This window comes from Lissotriton helveticus, chromosome 1_1, assembly GCF_964261635.1.
Source record: "Lissotriton helveticus chromosome 1_1, aLisHel1.1, whole genome shotgun sequence".
Taxonomy (NCBI): domain Eukaryota; kingdom Metazoa; phylum Chordata; class Amphibia; order Caudata; family Salamandridae; genus Lissotriton; species Lissotriton helveticus.
Window position 1 is genome coordinate 605,599,239 of NC_136057.1, and position 19,111 is coordinate 605,618,349.

Genomic DNA, 19,111 nt, shown 5'->3' on the forward strand with positions numbered 1-19,111 from the left:
TTCCTTTGATAAACAAGAACCATCTCCCATCCGAACTCTGACCCAGGTGTTTGAATAGAGGAGTTGGATTGATGTTAACAGGGACAATGGGATACCTTGATCCGTCAACTTTTGCCACAGTAGTTGTCTATGCACACAATCGAATTCCGACTTAAAGTCCACAAAACACAAATACGGTGGTTGTTTCTTTGCTATGCATTTATCCATTAATATTGACAGTACTAATAGATTTGTTGTGGTGCCTAATCCTTGCATACATCCTGTTTGATTTGGTGGTATTATCTGTTTCCTTTTGCCCACACAGATCATTTTGATAATAGAATTCCTGCAAATAATTTGGCATCTGTAGCTTGTAAAGTAATTAATCGATAATTGACAGGATTTTCTCTATCCCCCTTTTTATATATTGGTGATATTAATGAGCCCCTCCATGTTTCAGGAATTATTGATGTCTTGGTAAATTCTTTAAATACTTTTGCGAGATTATTCGCCTATATATCTGGGTTTTCCTTAAAGAGTGAGAACGGAATGCCAATACGGACCAGGAGCACCATCTTTCTGCTTAAGAATTTGCTTGCATACTTGATTTGTTGTTATTTCAATATCATGCTCCTGGTCATTTCTTAGCATATCAGTCACATTCAAATTATCTTTTAGTGGTTGGTTTCCCAGCTGGTATTTAGGTGTATTGTTAAGAATTGAATCCAATCTTTTTCATCTAATGTAGATGATACAGCTGTTTCAGTGGGGCATGATAAACCATTTATCGTTTTCCCAAAAACCCTTGTATTCGATTGTTTACTTGCATATAGTACTTCAGCCCAGAGATCATGTTTTACTCGATTTCTTTCAACCCAGATTAACTTCTGCAGATTATTAATAATACTTTTTAAGTTAGAGCTTAAACCCATATCGTTTGGGCATTTTTAAAATTGTTTCCAAAGGCTGTTACGTGTTCATCTCATGATCTGCGCTGTATGGGTTAGAGTGATTTTGTTCCTTGATCCAATTTGGATCTTTGTATACTTCCTATAATATGGATTAGTCACATGAATTTTGACTTGTTTTTGTATAAAATGTGCCTATCATTCCGTTACAGTTAAAGATTCCTCTTGAAAGCGTTCTTTAATCAATTTTGAGCCAATTGATTAGTAGCTTCTTTGGTATTCTCTTTCCAGATTAATCTCCTAGGATTCATTATTTCCGTCTGCCCGGGTACGGTTGCATATGTTTTTTGTTTTATGCAATATAGATTTATAGAAAACATTTGCTGGCTATGTTCGCTGTCAGGCACTCAAGAGGTTATCTTTTAAAAAATATTCAAAGATGCTGTTGTATAATCAATTCTTGATTTGTAACTGTGAATAAAATGCCCATGCTAGAGGGGAATCTTGAGGTAGCCTCCCATTTAAAATTCTTAGTCCCATTGATTCTACATTTTTAACTAAGCTTACACCTAACTTGCTTTGAATCGTATTAGTTACTGCATGCATTATTTGCGGAGGGATTGCAGATAAATAATCCTGTTGCTGGGTAATGTAATCTCTTACATAGGGCAAAAGCAGATCTAGGTTGAAGTCTCTTGATATAATGTATTCAGCGAATGGAACCTAAATTATTTGTTGCAATAAGAAATCAATGAGTATACTGCTTATATTTCTCATTGTACTTGCAGTGGGGTGTATACATAAATTTATTAATAATATTGATTTTGATTTATTATTTTCCTTGTACCATAGTTTTACTGTTAAGAAATTGTTGTTATTTGTGACAACTTGCTCGTGCTCCACTTTCAAATCTATGGTGATAAATACTGCCAGGCCCTCACTGGGGCGTCCATATTTGTTTTACTTAATTGCCACCACAAAATATCCTTTGTAACCTTCAAGCATTACAGGGGTTATAGACCAAGTTTAATGCAGAAAATAATCTGATAATTGTTTGACATGGAGTTTAATTGAGCATTATAAAAAAATGTATATACGCCATTTACATTCCACAAGCAAAGATTGAAGGATTCACTATATTTGTGTTTTTCCTCTTTTGATTTTCTTGATTTATTCTGTCATTGAGGGTTTTTCCCATGAAGTGCCATAGTAATCCATTTTTCGTTTAATTTGACCAGCTTTTCTATTTTAATTTGATTCATTGTCAACGCTACTGACTTATCTTTTGTTCCAATAGGATTTTTCAATATAGAGTAAACCTGATGGCTGGATTTCTTTTGTTGAAGTTTCGAGTTCTCCTTTGTAGTAAATGGGCTTCAATAAACTGTTGGGTGATGCCTACTAATTATTATTCCCCAACTTAAAAAGGTTTCTTTTTCGTTGATGAATAAATCCGTTACAACACAGAATTCAGGTTTATCGACGTCAATTCTTGGCTGCTTTCCTGATTTTGAAGGAATTGATTAGCTTCAATGTTTTCACTAGTGACTTTTTCTAATGACGGCATACCTTTAAAAACGTGAAGGATATTTCCTCGATTTAATATATCATGTCTGCCTCTGGAGCAATATTCAGGTTTGAAAATCAATTGAGTTTTGTCATTAACAAATGGTTCCTCATTTCCATCCTTTACAGTGGTTAATGAGTTTTTGCTTAATAAATTCCAATGCACATTTGTTTGACCCATCAAGTTGTTTCTTCTCAAATTGGACTGGTGTTCCAAGGGTTGTGAAATGTGTTTTAAACTTTGATTTGAGTTTTGGTATACCTTTATTGTTCTTTGTACAGATGGTAAGGATTTTTTTCCCTCATCTTCATCCACTGATCCTTTTGGTTTTACCGGAATCGGGAAACTTTTTTCAGTCTTTCCCCACACTTCATCCTTATTATCGGCTGACGTTTTCTCTAAGCATCCATGGTTTACTAGCAACACAACTTCTTTTGCTGTTGTATTTTTATTTTTTCCCTACTACATACAATTTGTGTGGGCTTTCTTCTATTGATTTTATCTTACTAGAAGTACTCTTTCGATAAGATCTCTCAATACTTTCCTCCGTTTGATATTTTTCACTTTTTCCTTTGTTGAATAAAACACAATATACTTCTTACTTTCTTATTAGTTATAGTGAGTTGTTTTTCATGTATTTCTATATTCTGATTTCCCATTGTTTCATTATCCTCTTTTGTGCTATCAACACCCGTATTCTTTGGTTCTGTTTCTTGATATTGTATATTAAGTCTTGAATTACGTTTAACCTTATTTCTTGTCTTTCTTAATTTTTTCTTATTTTTTTGTCAGGCTATAGGGTGGAGAGATAGCTTCATTACCCTTAGTAGCCTCCTGGTCATCAATGGATTCTTCAGTAGGCAGACCAATAGATTTTTCTGTGGGCAGACCAATAGATTTTTTAGCACCTTTTAGCATCCTTCCTTCCTGTTGTTAAATGGGAGTACCCCTGCCCATAGTATGGTGCCCTGGATGATCTCATCAAGGGGCAGCATGGAGCCCACACCACACCATCTGGTTCCTCCTCTGGCTAACCCTCTCCTGTGCTGGTGCAGAGTCTACATTTCTCTTTCCCATCTGTTCTGTTGGGTTTCACCTCCTCATACCCTTAGAACTAGACAGGGAGAGCAGGAGCTAGTACAGCCAGATGCTCTCGGGGTCGTGACTCCCTGTAGCAAATACTTTAGGAATGCTGTGGCGCTCCCTCGTCTGCCTCAATCCTCAGGGAGGTGGGGCTCCCCGGTGACATTATGTATACAAGCATGGTGGCACCCCATGCTTTCCAGTGTTCCTTGTTCTGCATGTGTTCCCGGGGCTGAATTCATTGGTGGGGAAGGAGCTCCATGCTAGGCGCCTGCTATCCTCCATTTTCGAGTATGCCACATACCCCAGGGCCGTTAGACTACCCAGAGGGAATCCTAGAGATCCTTGAAAGGAGAAGTTATTTGCGTCCAAGCAGGATTCTGTTCCCTGGGGCACTACACTTTTCCCTATGTTTTCTGGGACCCCGGCGAGCCAATTTCGAGAGGGAAGCCTTGCTTTGCTATTGGTGGAGGGATGTATCCAACAGGATTGATTTATTCAGGCCACCAGGCCTCCAAATGTGTATATTCCTTTGGGGAGATTGCTTTTCCTATACTTCAGCTCCACACACTGGACCTGTCCTCTATCCAGCACCTTGTGTTCTTCTAAGCCTGGTGTCACCTATGGCAGCACCTTCAGCCAGAGTATCCTCCTTTCTGGTCCAAAAGCCTCCATGGCTACTTGAAGAGCACATGTGTTAAAGCATAAAGGAGGGGGAACTCCTCAGACCATGTCCTCGGACGTTCCAGCGTAACCAGTCTCCTCCATGTTCCCCACCATGCCCATCCCTCTACTGTCCCTCAGAAAGTGGAAAGGGTCGAGCACCACTGGCCCTGGAGAGAGAGAAATCGACATTCAGGTTAAGTCCTGGGTGATCCAGCATCCTAGACATAAGTTCGGTCTTCTTCAGGGTCCTGCTAAACCGCACTTCCTCTCTTCATTTTCTCCCCTGTGCAGAGTTTTTAAGTGGGAATGGAAAGTTCAAAAAGATAGGGACCTTTGTCCAATCCTAGAATGATGCATCATCACTTCACCTGTCACAACCCTATTGCACAGCATTTTGGGACATTTCAAGATAAAGTGGTCTTTTAAAACACCTCTCTGGGCGCCTGCAACCATGCCTCTGCCTGCCACCTTCCCTATATATGGTTGCGGAAATACTTGCCAAGGCATTGGCCTTCATCCTGCCGCGCCCTCGGAGTTCTGGGCTGATACGGAGTTCTCGAGAGAAAGCCGTGAAACCCGCGGACCTTCGAATCCAGTCAACGGATTTTATGACGAAGACGTACCGAAAAACATAACCTAAATTCCGAGAGGCGTATTTTGTGCTCTCTAGATTCTTGACTGCCGAAAAGACTGCCCTGTACTTTTGAGGCTCTCCATCTGAAGTCTTCTCGTGTGAAACCTAATTTTGCCGCCCATCTGTTCAACATGGATCTGTTGATTTAAAGGCGTTAAAGAAACTGTCTAGTGTTGAGAAGATCACTCTGCAGTATTTTGTCGCAAATTGGCCGTCGTGTATTATCTGCTTGCCCCTCCCCACTGTCCTAGTGTTAATGCCCTGATGAAGGTGCGGCAGTAAATCTGGCCGGTCACCGAAACGCGCGTTGGCGTTACTATTCCCTGTCCTGTTTCCACTAACCGGGGTCTCCAGTGCTGCGCTGAGAAGACTCCACAGGACCGGTTCTATGTGTCACTCTGGCAACTGCATAGAGGATGTTGTATGATTGTGAAACTATTTTCGTGGATATACGTGTTGGTTGATTGAATGAGTGAATCTTGAATGTTTGCTGTGTGGGATGTTAGGGGCGAACCCAGAGATTTTATGAAATTCTATTGTATAATGTATATCTTTTTTTAACTGTATTTTTCTAAAGCTAAAAAATGATAATAGTGATTTAAATGTGTAAACGCTAAAAATATAAAATGAAAATAAAAAGATGTTATATCCAAGATTGATGCATGGCTGATTCTGTGGTTTGGTCCTGATTATGGTGAGCTCAAGTTTGCTGGATAAACCTTAATGGACTCTTAGTGAGCCATCTTTATTAATCCCACTTGGCAGACATCATTTGTAATTGGTTTGCTTTTCTTCCCCTGTCTGTCTGCCATATATCAGTTTCGGGGGGCCCCTTCTTGTATTGGATACCTTCCCTATATAACCTCAAAGGGAGCCCTCAAGAGGTGTGGCTTTCACCCATGTATTCTTCTTGAGATAAGCCTTCTCAGGCATGGTGCAGTATACAAAGTAATTATCACATGGGGATTCGGTCCCCACCCTTTACTTTCTCAGGAACTGAAGTACAAGGTACTTACCTTCGGTAACGATGTACCTGGTAGAGACGATTCTAGCCGCAGATTCCTTAACCTAGAATCATCCCCAGGCGCGAGACTGGATCCGGAAAATCTTTGCCACAGCATGCCTGCGCGCCGGGGAGGGGAGGGGGGGCCAGGGCTGCACCACGCGACTCTGCCCCGATGTTGTCCGCGGGCATGACGTCAGCGAGGTCACATAAGTCCCACCTCGGCGCGCTGACGTCAGTTTTCTTCAGAGAACTTTTCCGCGCCGCAATGCGGAGCCATCACCAACAAAACTGTGAGAGCATGGGAACAGTGTGCAAAAAAGCAGTGAACAGAAAGGGAAGAACGAATGGTGAAGAACAGCACCGTAAGGGACAGTGCCAGGCACTGCGTTACTGAAAGTCATGGAAGGAAAAGAGCAGAGCGAGCACTGCTTCTGAGGAGCAACCCTGCAAACCGAAGGTGATATCCACCCCGGAGGCAGAAAAACATGTGAAAAATGTTATAACAGGCGACAGAAAGTCTGCAACCACAATCTATAACAGTGAGGGACAACAATCCCGGACAGACAAGTAACGAAAATTCACCCCAAGACAACACCATCAAGGAGTGTTGTATCCCCTGTAAGGAGCCAAGAGCTGAGGGCCGCCAAGAGACCCCAATCCAGAAAACTGCAGAGGAGTCAGAAACCCCAAGCAATGAAAAAGGGAGAAGATTAAGAGCAGGTCCCACACTGGAAAAACCAGGGTGTAGGTATGCAGAAGGACACGTGAACCTACCGTCCAAGTACCAGAAAGGAAGGGGTGGAATAATATACAGAACAAGCATCCCGCCAGGGAAGAAGTGACAAAGGGCACTTCGCAGAAGACAAAGCCACCCGGAGGGAGGCGAGTGCAGAAGACCAAATCGAAGGTCCTCACAGAACAGGGAGGAAGGGCGGGTCGTGAAGGAATCTGCGGCTAGAATCATCTCTACCAGATACATCGTTACCGAAGGTAAGTAACTTGTAGATTTGATAGAGAGTACTAGCCACAGATTCCTTAACGTAGAATAGATACCCTGGCCATTCCCAGAGGGAGAGGAGGGTCTGCGAGAAAACCTCACCAGCTTGGAAGAACACAGGGCCCCAACAAGGGATATGACATAGGGGCAGGCAGGACGGCCCAGCCCCCAGCACGCAGAAGTAATCAAGAACGAGGAAAACGGAAGGCCAGGATACCACAAGCCCACTCGAGGGGCAAAGGGGCGTCTGCTAGAGAGCCCGGAGGAACAGACGGCACCAAAGAGTGCCAAGGAAGGAAAGCACCACCACCAAATCCAAGGAAAAGAGGTGGAAACGGAGACAGAGCCCGGCTCAAAAGAACACTCCCAACAAAGGGAATAGCTGAACGAGCATCAGCCCCGAGGCAGGGGACAAGGCAGGAATGGCTCCACAGCCAAGTGGCGCATACGTGAGGAGGAAGACACAGACACACAAAGCTCCAGCAGAGCAAGGAACAGGAGCACACAGGTACACGTCGAGGCCCATTGAGGTGGGCCAGAACTACCAGGCGTGGACAGCAGGCAGCCGGTACATACAATGGATCAGTGTGCCCAGAACCTGCCAAGCGCAAGACCAAGACAGGGGCAAGGGAACCCCAGAACAAGCCCCAGGGGGCGATCGTCCCAGTGGCACAACCCGGCCCGCAGAGAGAAGGGGGCCCGGTGAAAAGAAAAGGGTGGCGACAAGCAAGGACGCACGTCCCGGGAGGAACCCACGCCCTCTGCAGAACGAGGACAAGGCTTGGTGACAGACTGAAGGACTTAGAGGCGGGCAAGCGACGCCCATGAGGCCTCGGTGAGGGATGATGTCACAGCCAGAATCGGCAGCTTCTGGACCATTCCAAGGTAGGCGACAGACGCGGGGACGAGACCGATCTGGACAAGGGGGCCGAAAGCAATTTCATGCGGTGCTCCCACCGGGACTTCGGCTTAAGGTACTGACAAGCTTCGCAGTCCGTAGAATCATGGTGCTTGCCCAAACACCACATGCAAATAGGGTGTGAGGGTCCGTCACCGACACCTGATGCGTACAAGAAGTACACGTCTTGAAACCCGAAAGCATTCACACACTGTTCTCAAAGCAAAGGCGTTAAAAGGAGGCCAAGGGAACACAATCCGCAACCGCGTTGCACGCGGAAAAGAAGGAAACTGAGGTGAGCGCGCCGAGGTGGGAATTTTGTGACCACGGACAACGTCGGGCGGAGTCGCGTGGTGCCACCTCCCCGGCATGCAGGGATGCTGTGGCAAAGATTTTCCGGATCCAGTCTCACCCCTGGGGATAATTCTACATTAAGGAACCTGCGGCTAGTAGTCTCTATCAGATAGTGGCAATACTGTGTGGGGAGACCTTTGATCCTCCAGCTGGCCAGCAGTGAAATAAGTTGGCTCAGCAGAAAGTGTATTTTTGTGCAGCTTTTGGCCGAAATGTACAACACAATTAAGCACACACTTTTTTCAGTTAACTACTACAGTCTTAAACTACGTGTTCCCATTCACAATATAAGGACTACACCAGGTCAGCACCAATACATGAAGGGTCCCTTCTTCGACAGGCTACCTGTGAGCAGATACTGGGGGCCGGGTGCATGCAAAGAGGTTGGCGCAAAATGGCCGCTTGACCCTTCTTGAGTTTGTTTTAAATATTAAAGCATAATAAATATACATTTACAGAGACAACAATTTGTGCAACATACTCACTGCGGTATACAACCTTTACAACGCAACTTTTACCACGACCTACCATTACCACGCATTTTTTACAACGCAGGATCCATGACAACGCATACCATTACCACGCATGTATTTACAACGCAGGTACTTTTACAACGCATACCATTACAACGTAAGTATTGGTAAGTATATTATTTTATTAAAAATATTATTTGTTTTTTTTTGTAAAGGGGTATTTTTTGGGTTCAGGGTCAGTTTTGGGTTTTTGGGTAAAGGGGTATTTTTAGGGTTCAGGGTCAGTTTTCAGTTTTTGGGTAAAGGGGTATTTTTAGGGTTTAGGGTCAGTTTTCAGTTTTTGGGTAAAGGGGTATTTTTAGGGTTCAGGGTCAGTTTTCAGTTTTTGGGTAAAGGGGTATTTTTAGGGTTTAGGGTCAGTTTTCAGTTTTTGGGTAAAGGGGTATTTTTAGGGTTTAGGGTCAGTTTTCAGTTTTTGGGTAAAGGGGTATTTTTAGGGTTCAGGGTCAGTTTTCAGTTTTTGGGTAAAGGGGTATTTTTAGGGTTTAGGGTCAGTTTTCAGTTTTTGGGTAAAGGGGTATTTTTAGGGTTTAGGGTCAGTTTTCAGTTTTTGGGTAAAGGGGTATTTTTAGGGTTCAGGGTCAGTTTTCAGTTTTTGGGTAAAGGGGTATTTTTAGGGTTCAGGGTCAGTTTTCAGTTTTTGGGTAAAGGGGTATTTTTAGGGTTTAGGGTCAGTTTTCAGTTTTTGGGTAAAGGGGTATTTTTAGGGTTTAGGGTCAGTTTTCAGTTTTTGGGTAAAGGGGTATTTTTAGGGTTCAGGGTCAGTTTTCAGTTTTTGGGTAAAGGGGTATTTTTAGGGTTCAGAGTCAGTTTTCAGTTTTTGGGTAAAGGGGTATTTTTAGGGTTCAGGGTCAGTTTTGGGTTTTTGGGTAAAGGGGTATTTTTAGGGTTCAGGGTCAGTTTTGGGTTTTTGGGTAAAGGGGTATTTTTAGGGTTCAGGGTCAGTTTTCAGTTTTTGGGTAAAGGGGTATTTTTAGGGTTCAGAGTCAGTTTTCAGTTTTTGGGTAAAGGGGTATTTTTAGGGTTCAGGGTCAGTTTTGGGTTTTTGGGTAAAGGGGTATTTTTAGGGTTCAGGGTCAGTTTTGGGTTTTTGGGTAAAGGGGTATTTTTAGGGTTCAGGGTCAGTTTTGGGTTTTTGGGTGAAGGGGTATTTTTAGGGTTCAGGGTCAGTTTTGGTTTTTTGAGTAAAGGGTATTTTTAGGGTTCAGGGTCAGTTTTGGGTTTTTGGGTAAAGGGGTATTTTTAGGGTTCAGGGTCAGTTTTGGGTTTTTGAGTAAAGGGTATTTTTAGGGTTCAGGGTCAGTTTTGGGTTTTTGGGTGAAAGGGTACAGTGCAAAAATTAAATATAATTAAATTTAAATTACATTAAATTAAATTGATTAAATTAAATTGATTAAATTAAATTAAATTAAATTACATTAAATTAAATTAAATTAAATTAAATTAAATTAAATTAAATTAAATTACATTATATTAATTTTAATTAAATTAAATATTAAAAAATATTATATACTTACCAATACTTACGTTGTAATTGTATGCGTTGTGAAGGTATATGCGTTGTAAATACATGCGTGGTAATGGTATGCGTTGTCATGGATCCTGCGTTGTAAAAAATGCGTGGTAATGGTAGGCGTGGTAAAAGTATGCGTTGTAACGTCATACATCCACTCACTGCATCCATCCATCACACATACATACCACAAACTGATATTTGTTCAATGCTTAATACAATTTATTGATAAGCCATGTACGGTATAACTGAGAATCTGTTGGAACACATCATTTTTGGTTGGTTTCCAGGCACACACGCTGGTACAAACAACTGAGCCAACACACACCTCTCTGGCAGTGCTTGTGGTTAAGAGAAGTGGCGGCACTCACGGGGTTCAGACAATGGGACCACGTAGGTATATCACTGCTAGGCGACGTTCGGGTGGGCGACCACATTAGGGCGTTCCAAGATCTACAGGATTGCTACACCCTCCACACCTCACAATTTTACAAATATCTGCAGCTCTGTCATGCCCTCAATGAACAAATCTTAAAAGGCATGTTGACCCCTGACATCAGCCCATTAGAAGCTCACGTCATGATTGGGAACCTGGGGAGGGGTGTCCCAAATATATCGCACCCTTGTCAATAATGGCTCAGCAACACTTGATCCGCTCCAGACCCGCTGGGAGGGATGGTTGGGTCCCCTGGAGGAGGAGGACTGGTGGGACGCCCTTATGGCTCCCAAAACCATCACGACCTCAGCCAGACTTTGCCTAATTCGAATGTACTATTTGCACGCTGCCTACCTCACCCCAGAACGCCTACAAAGGGCAGGGTTGCGCCCCTCACCAAACTGCACGCGGTGCGGCCAAGACCCGGGTGACTTCTACCACATTATTTGGACATGCCCTAATTTTGCCTCGTATTGGTCAGCAATAGAGTTCGAACTCACACAGGTCCTGGACTGGCAGGTCCCCCATAATCCCATATGTCTCATTCTGAGGTAATGGATGGCCTGGACAGTTCTCGACCAGACAAGCTCTTCCTTGGGACAGCAGTTGCGGTGGCCAAACGTGATATTGCAGCTACCTGGGTACAAGCTAAGTCTTCAAGCATAGCCAGATGGCGCCAGGGAGTGGACTGGTGTGCCACACAGGAAAAACCCTTATTCGAGGCCCGGGGCTGCTCAACCAAATACAACAAGGTCTGGGGCAAATGGATAAATCAACTGGACTAATTGAACTAAAGTTCGCTTATGTACACAAATGTATTGTTTATACGTCGTGGATGTGCTTTCAACCACTTATTTGTATGCCATCAAAGTTATACCCTGCGGTAGTGCCTTGTAGCATTGACCAAACATCTTGTGCTGTTAATTTGTTTGATCTTAAAATCAATAAAGTTGTTTCACAAAACCAAAAGGCAGACAGTGGAAGCTAGAACTCTCATTCAATTTTAGCAGATATTACAGTGAGTAACACTCAGATAGCGAGACCCACAGTAAAGTCCAGAAACCAGGTGGTCCAAAAGCAAAAAATCCAGGAGCTTAAATGGGTTGGAACTTATATTAACAGAAAATATAGGTGCATTGGTTTACCAGATTCAAATAACATATGCAGCACTGAGGCAGCTTATAAGCAAGATCATCATCCTATGTGATGTCTATCTGAAAATGATTTTTGCTGTTCAGTATCATGGGTCAATTTTTAATCAGAGAGTTTGTGGTATACATATGCTATTTGATTCCCACGAGTCAAGATCCTATCGTAAAATGGGTGCACTCTTCCATCATAGACCAACATGAGGCATGACGTTTTACCTCACTGCTGTGAGTCTTTTTTCAACTCACCCCGATGTCTAAATTCTATAAAACGAATGAAATGCAAACATGTTCCTTAGGACTATTCGCTAAACAAGCATATATTATTGTACCAGGGGCACCCGCGAGCTCAACAGGTAAGCCATAGACAAAGTTGGGATACTAGTATTTTTTTTTCACAACTGCGTTTATTAAGGGTTTAGGCAAATCATACGCACAGTACTCCATAGCCAGGAGGACACTGTCAGTGGAAAACACATAATAGAATGCATGAACAGCCTAGACGTTCAACTATCCCCCACCCACGCTCCTGCCCCCCACCAACAACCCCAAAACCCCAACTACCCACCCCTTATCCCACCCTAACCCGGTGCACGTGATCACTATCAGCTGCAGTATACAGTGTAAAGCACAATAGGCGTCCCGGAGCCACCTAGGCCCCGAGGTCACTGCTGGTAGGCAGTCCATCTTCCAGGTCGACGGGAGGCTCCAATGGCAAGTCTCTGTATTCCGCCCACCGCTTCCAGATCTTGTAATGTTTGCGGGGGCAGCCCCTGGCCTCAAACACTGGCAATTCCAATCCCATAAGAAAATCTAGTCCCGCCCTCCAGGCGCTGAGTGGGGGGGCGCGGTCGCTCTTCCACGCCCTTGCCAAATCCCGTTTGGCCACAGTCAGACCTAACAGAAGGAGGTGACGCTTATAAATGTTACCCCCCACTTGATCCAGGATATGCAAAAGACCTAGTCTGGGCGTGCGAGGAAGGTCCCATTGCAGCACTTCTGACAAGCTAGTCCACACCCCATTCCAGAACCGGGTCAGACCCACACACGACCACACAGTATGTAACAGCGTACCGCTCACAGTCCCACAACGCAGGCACACAGGGGTAGCAATGAGGCCAGCCTTCCACAGTCTCTCTCTGGTGTAATAGGCCCGATGTAGGTACTTGAACTGTATAAACCGGAGTCTCACAGCTATTGCCGCCCCACGAGGGGACTCCAGGGCCTCTCTCCAGTCATCCTCATCCAAGGGGCCAATATCCACCTCCCAGGAGGCCTTCAACGACAGAAGGGAAGAGGAGCAGTGAGTAATTAAGGTTTGATAAATTTTGGAGACTTTTTTATCCCCCAGATCCCCCATGAAAAGTTTAGCTTCAACGGGGCTAAACTCAGGAAGTTGGTCCAACCCCACTAGACTCGGCGCAAGAGCATGACGAAGTTGTAGGTATTTAAAAAATTGGGTCTTGGGCATGTCGAATTCGGCGCTAAGGGCTTGAAAGGTTTTAAGGGTAGTCCCAGTAAGAACATGGCCAAGCGTCGAGATCCCAATGGAGTCCCAGCCACTAAACCCCTGTAGTGAGGCGAGTGCAGGGAGCTGGCCATTGTTCCAAAGTGGAGTTTCCGCTGTTAGGCGACCCCACCAGCCCATACGACGCAGCACCTGTCTCCAAATCATGAAAACCACCTGAGTAGCCTGCGGCAGCTTCCTCCGCCGGCTGGCCGAGTATAGCAGCGTATGAAGCGTGGCTTCACCCATCAGAAAGCGTTCCAGGGCGTATGCCGGGTCATCGCGTCCACCGTACCACCACTCATTCAGAACCAACAAATGAGAGGCTTGGTAGTAGGATAGAATGTCCGATGTAGCTAGACCACCACAGTACGCGGATAGGAAACAAGTCCGCAGTGCCACTCTGGAGGCACCCCCTGCCCACAGGAAACGTCCCAGTACAGAATTTACGCGACGGAACCATTGCGGGTCAACCTTATATGGGTAGTTCTGCAGCTGGTACAGGAGTCTAGGGAGGGCGACCATCTTAAAGATTGCTGATCTGCCATAGATGTTAAGGGGCATGCGAGACCAGGTCTTGACGTCCGATTGGACTCTGTCCCAAACCGGCTGCACGTTGCGCTCCCATGCAATTGCGGCAGATTCAGACAGGAAGACTCCCAGGTATTTTAGACCACCAACCGCGACCTGTAAGGCCGAGGCCCAAGGGAACGCCTCCGACCTTCCACCTAGTATCCATAAAGTCGATTTACGCGGGTTGAGGAAGAGTCCTGACACTTCTCCAAAAATACGCATTATGTCCAGGATCCGCGGGCCAGAACGATGAAGGTCGGTCAGAAAGAAGAGGACATCGTCTGCGTATAACGCAATCCTGTCCGAGAGTCCCGCTCCCCACACAAAGCCCCGAAGCTGCGCATCAAGGCGCACCCACGCGGCCAGCGGTTCCATGACCAATGCAAAAAGGTACGGGGAGAGGGGGCACCCCTGGCGGGTCCCCCTGGCGACTGGGAACTTCTCCGATATAGCCCCCGAAACACGCACCGAGGCGGTGATGTCCGTGTATAGAAGCCGGACATACGAGACAAAAACTGGACCTAGGTTGAGCCGCGGCAAAAGAGCGAAGAGGTAAGTCCAACTGACCGAATCGAACGCCCTATCGATGTCTGCCAGTAGAAGCGCCGCCTGTTCTCCCGTCGCTCCCATCGCATCCACGGCCGCCTGTGCGCGCCTGATATTGTGTCGCGTCGCCCTACCGGGCATAAAGCCCGCTTGATCCGGGTGGACTAGGTCTGCTATATACGGGAGGAGGCGGTTCGCCAATGCCTTGGCCAACAATTTGGCTTCAAAGTTGATCAGGGATATGGGGCGATATGACTCGTGTCTGTCGGGTGGCCTGCCTGGCTTCTGAAAAACTACGATTTCAGCCTGACGCCAGTCCACCGGTAAGCTACCACATTCCCGCGCCGCCTCCAGGGCCCGCCTATAATGCGGCCCCAGCTGCAAGTGGAATTTCTTATAGAATTCGCTGGGAAATCCGCTCGGTCCGGGCGCCTTACCAGTGTTGAGTTGTCCCAATGCATCGCCTAGTTCCTCCGCCGTCAAGGGGAGATCAAGGGCAGTCTTGGCTTCGTCTGTTATCGCACGAGGGGGAAGGTCAGCGATGAACCTGGCAATAGCCTCTGGCGGGAGACTGTCTCGAGGAGCGTATTGGATCGCATAATAGCGAGCAAAGCTCGCCGCAATGGTAGCCGGATCCGTCATGGCAATCCCTTCTTCGTCCACGAGGCCCGGTAAAGTAACCGGTTGCAGTGTTTGTTGACACAGTCTATGGAGCATGGTGCAGGACTTGTCACCCCACTGGTAGACCCTGCTCCGCGTAGCCAGCCAGGCCTGTCGCGCCTCGTCAAGTAAAACTGAGGCGTAGGATTGCTGCGCCTGCAGGAGCAGTCTGAGTGCTACACCATTACCGTCGTTCCGACACCGAGCTTCCAATACCCCTACTCTAGCCGACGCCGCTACTATAGCCTCCTGACGACGTCGACGGGCGGCAGCGCACCAAGCTATGTCGACACCTCGCAACGTGGGCTTCATGGCCTCCCAGACCGTCACTCCATCAATCTCCTCAGTCAGGTTCTCTTGCCAGTAGTGGGCAATCGCTCTGCGCATGTGATTTGTATAGTCTGCTTGCTGGAGATGCCACGAGGACATCCGCCACCGAAATGGCTGGTGCGACCTGCGCAGTGCAATCCGTACTACGACTGGGGAGTGGTCGGACAGCCCACGAGGCTGAATCACGGCCTGCTTCACTCTGTCAAGAAAGGCCCCCGGCACAAACACACAGTCCAATCGGGAGAAGGAGCCATGCACGGCAGATACATACGTGTACTCGCGCGACTTGGCATGTAAATGCCTCCAGACATCCACCCAGCCCAGCCCATCAACCATCGCCTTCAAGCGTGTAGGGGAGGTCGCCACCGCGGTCTCCTGCAGCCTCTTCCGATCCAGGCACACATCCACCACATCGTTCCAGTCACCACCTATCACAGCCAAAGAGTCCGGGATCTCAGCCCACAATGCAAAGAGGCGCTCAGCCAGGGACCATTGTAAAGGAGGAGGGGCATACACACAGCCAAACACCACCGGCTCCGTACCAATCATACCTTTGACAAAGACATACCGTCCTTGGGGATCTAGCCAATGACGCTCGTGGGTATATGACAGTCTTCTGTGTATAAGGATGGCCACCCCCCTCGAGCCTCTAGAAAATCCTGCATGAAACACTTGAGTATAGCCAAAGCGCTGTAAGCTTAGTACCTTCGTTCCCAACATATGCGTCTCCTGCAATAGCATGACATCAGCTGAGTCTCTCTTGCCCCAGCGCAACACTGCCCCTCGCTTAATTTTGTCCAACATCCCCCTCACATTCCAACTTAAAATTCTCATAGATCCACTGGCAAGTGTCATCTGTGTGGGATCAGCCATAGTCTCGATGGGAAAGTCTCAGAAAGCCCCAGGACCCAGCCCAGGCACCTAGCAGCATGCATATCACTGTAGCCAAAATCACGTGCGTCCCGTCCAAAACCCCCCCAACCCCCCCAGCTCTTCCTACTAACACTACCCCAAAAACTGCCCAACTCCCAACACCCCTCCTCCCCCCACCCCTATACCTCATTAAACCCTGAAGTATCTGTCGCGGCATGGGGAGCTTCGGGCCCAAAACATAGTGCCCAAAACCACCCATACCAATGGATCCCACTACACCCCCCAACTAACGGGATCTACCCTTCGGGGCCGCCTCCCAACGGGAGAGGACAAGGCCGCCCACACGTCAACACCCCGAGCCCCAATGAACCACAAGTGACCTGTAACTCGGTCAGGGCGAGGCAATCAGGCCTCACCAACAGCGCCCCTCCTGAGACAAGCCAATGTCCAGGTCTCACCACCCCTGGCGTTAGTCTCTCGACCATCGCGGCAGCAGCTCCGGGCCTCTCGGATAGTCCAATGAGGAAGAGAGATCAGATAGAGGAGATGGAGGTCCCATGGTCTTTAAAGCCCTTTCCCGGACTGATCAGTGTCGGACTGCACACCATCCCGCGGGGCGCCCCCGGATCGGGAGCGTCTCCGCGACCGAGATTTCCTGTGTCTTTTACCCCTAACGGAGGAGTCACTCCTTTCCTGCAACGATCCACGCGATGGTCCGGGGTTCAGGCCCGGCTGGGCGTTCGGCCGGAGCCGGATTGTCTCATCGGTCCAACCATACACTGCCTCCGGAGTATCAAAAAAATGAGTCTTGGACTGGAAGACGACTCGAAGACGAGCCGGGTAGAGCAGCGAATACGGAATCTTCAAACCTCGGAGCTTGGCTTTCGCATCTTGGAAGGAGCGACGCTGCTGCTGCACCTGTTTGGTATAGTCTGGGAAAATCATAATCTTATGATTATCGAACAGCAACGCGTCTTTGGCCCGTGCTTCGCGAAGTATAGTATCCCTATCGTGGAAGTTGAGGATTTTAGCGATGATAGGGCGCGGTCGCTCTCCCACCGGCGGCTTCTGCATCAGAGCTCTGTGGGCGCGTTCCACTACAAAACAGCGCGAAAGGATGTCTGGAGGGAGCCAACTTTCTAGCCAACTCGTCAAGAACGCATCCATGGGCCCATTCTCGCAATCCTCCGGAAAACCAATGAAGCGTAGATTATTCCTGCGCGCTCGCCCTTCTGCGTCCTCAACGCGGAGTGCCAGTCCCTTTTGGATCTTGTCCATCTCTGCCACTTTCTTTTTAAGGGCACCCACATCATCCTCTACCCCCGTGATCCTGGTTTCGGCCTCCGTGATGCGAGCAACAGCGTTGCGAAGGTCCTGGCGCAGGAGCATGACATCGGCTCCCACTGCCCCGATCTTGGCGTCCAGTGAGTCTCTGGATTGCGTGATGGCAGCCATCAGGGCCGCGTTGTCAGGGCCCGTGTTCTGACCGCCTCCTGAGGCCCCAGACCCCCCGCTGGGTCCGGTAAACTTGCCGATCGGACCTTGCTTGTTGGGTCCAGCGCCGCCCCCACCTCTTGTCATGATTAGGGGAAGTTGGGCGAACCACTCCGCACCCTCAGTAATACAGAAGTAGAATTCACTCGGGGGCCGAGCTTCACACTGCAGGTGGACACACCAAAGCGGGGGGTACTCACAGTTTTCCGTGTACCGCAGTTGGATCAGGCCTCGGTCCACTCCAGGGCAGCAGGCGCAATCCCCAAGGTTTCGGGGATAGGTCTCACTGGGCTCAATATGCTACCGATCCACTGCCCAGCCAGCACAGCCGCAGGATTTGCAGCGGTCCAATCTCAAAGGGGCCCCCGACCCCACGGGCCTCCGACCACACAGCGTCTGCTCCCCCGTCAGAGAGCCAAAGATGATTGTGCCAGGCGGGGACCGCCAAACTCAAAGTCCTGGCTTCTCAAAGGCCCGGCAGGTCGCAGCACCACTCCAGCGACCCCGGGGCGCCAGGTCCCTCCGCCGCCACAGCAAAGTCTGTCAGGGGACTCCTCCGTCTCGTCCCCGGGCACAGGCAGCCCCGGGCCCCGGCAAGGGAATTGCGCCGCCGGACCCCACGCCACCAGAGGAGTCCAGCCCACAATGTAGACGGGCCGTAGTCGCGAGGTGTCTCCCTTGGCACCCCCTCCACACGACGGATAATGTCTCTTGGCAAGGCCAAGGTCCCGCCAATACCAGGGACACCCAGCGCCGACTCACCACCGTCCAGACGCGGGCCAGCTCAGTGTCACGAAACTCGAGGCCCCGGCTGCTCGGGCTCTGCACAGGCCGCAGCGGTTCCGTAACATCTAGGGGCCACCCCGGCGTGGGAGTCCGCTCCACCGGACACCGCAGTAACCCCTTCCACCTCCGGCGCCGCAGGCTCCGATCCGGGAGGCGTCCGACCGGTCTGACCAGCGGCCGCTGGCCGATGACTCGAAAATTGAGGTCCCGGCTCCGTCTGCCGGCCCCAGGCCGCACCTCGCCACAGACGATTTCAGCTCACCAGAGCGGCCGGGGGGATAGCGTGCCACACCGGACAGATCGAGATGCTGCCAGGAACAATCGCCACTCAGGTAGGGCAGTTAGCGGGCTCGGGGGTCAGGATAAATGAAAGAATGTCAGGGCAGGCGGGAGCTCTACAACGCTGCGACCGCCATCTTCGCCCGCCAAGCCACGCCCCGGGATACTAGCATTTAAAATGCAGTTTACTTCTTCAGTGAGCCGATTATATTGGCTTATAAACGTTACCATATGGAAGCTCGAGACCAGTGTTCCCAAAAGCAAGGGACTGTATTGCCACTTCTACTTTATAGTCATAAGTCGAACAACAATTTATTATATGAAGATAAACCAAATGTGCA

General features: G+C 48.2%; 1 protein-coding gene across 3 annotated transcripts in view; it reads right to left on the bottom strand.

The window, feature by feature from the left end:
- ITPR2 (inositol 1,4,5-trisphosphate receptor type 2) overlaps positions 1–19,111 on the bottom strand; it is a 1,735,249-nt gene that overhangs the window by 687,863 nt on the left and 1,028,275 nt on the right. The gene's annotated exons all lie outside the window — the stretch shown is intronic.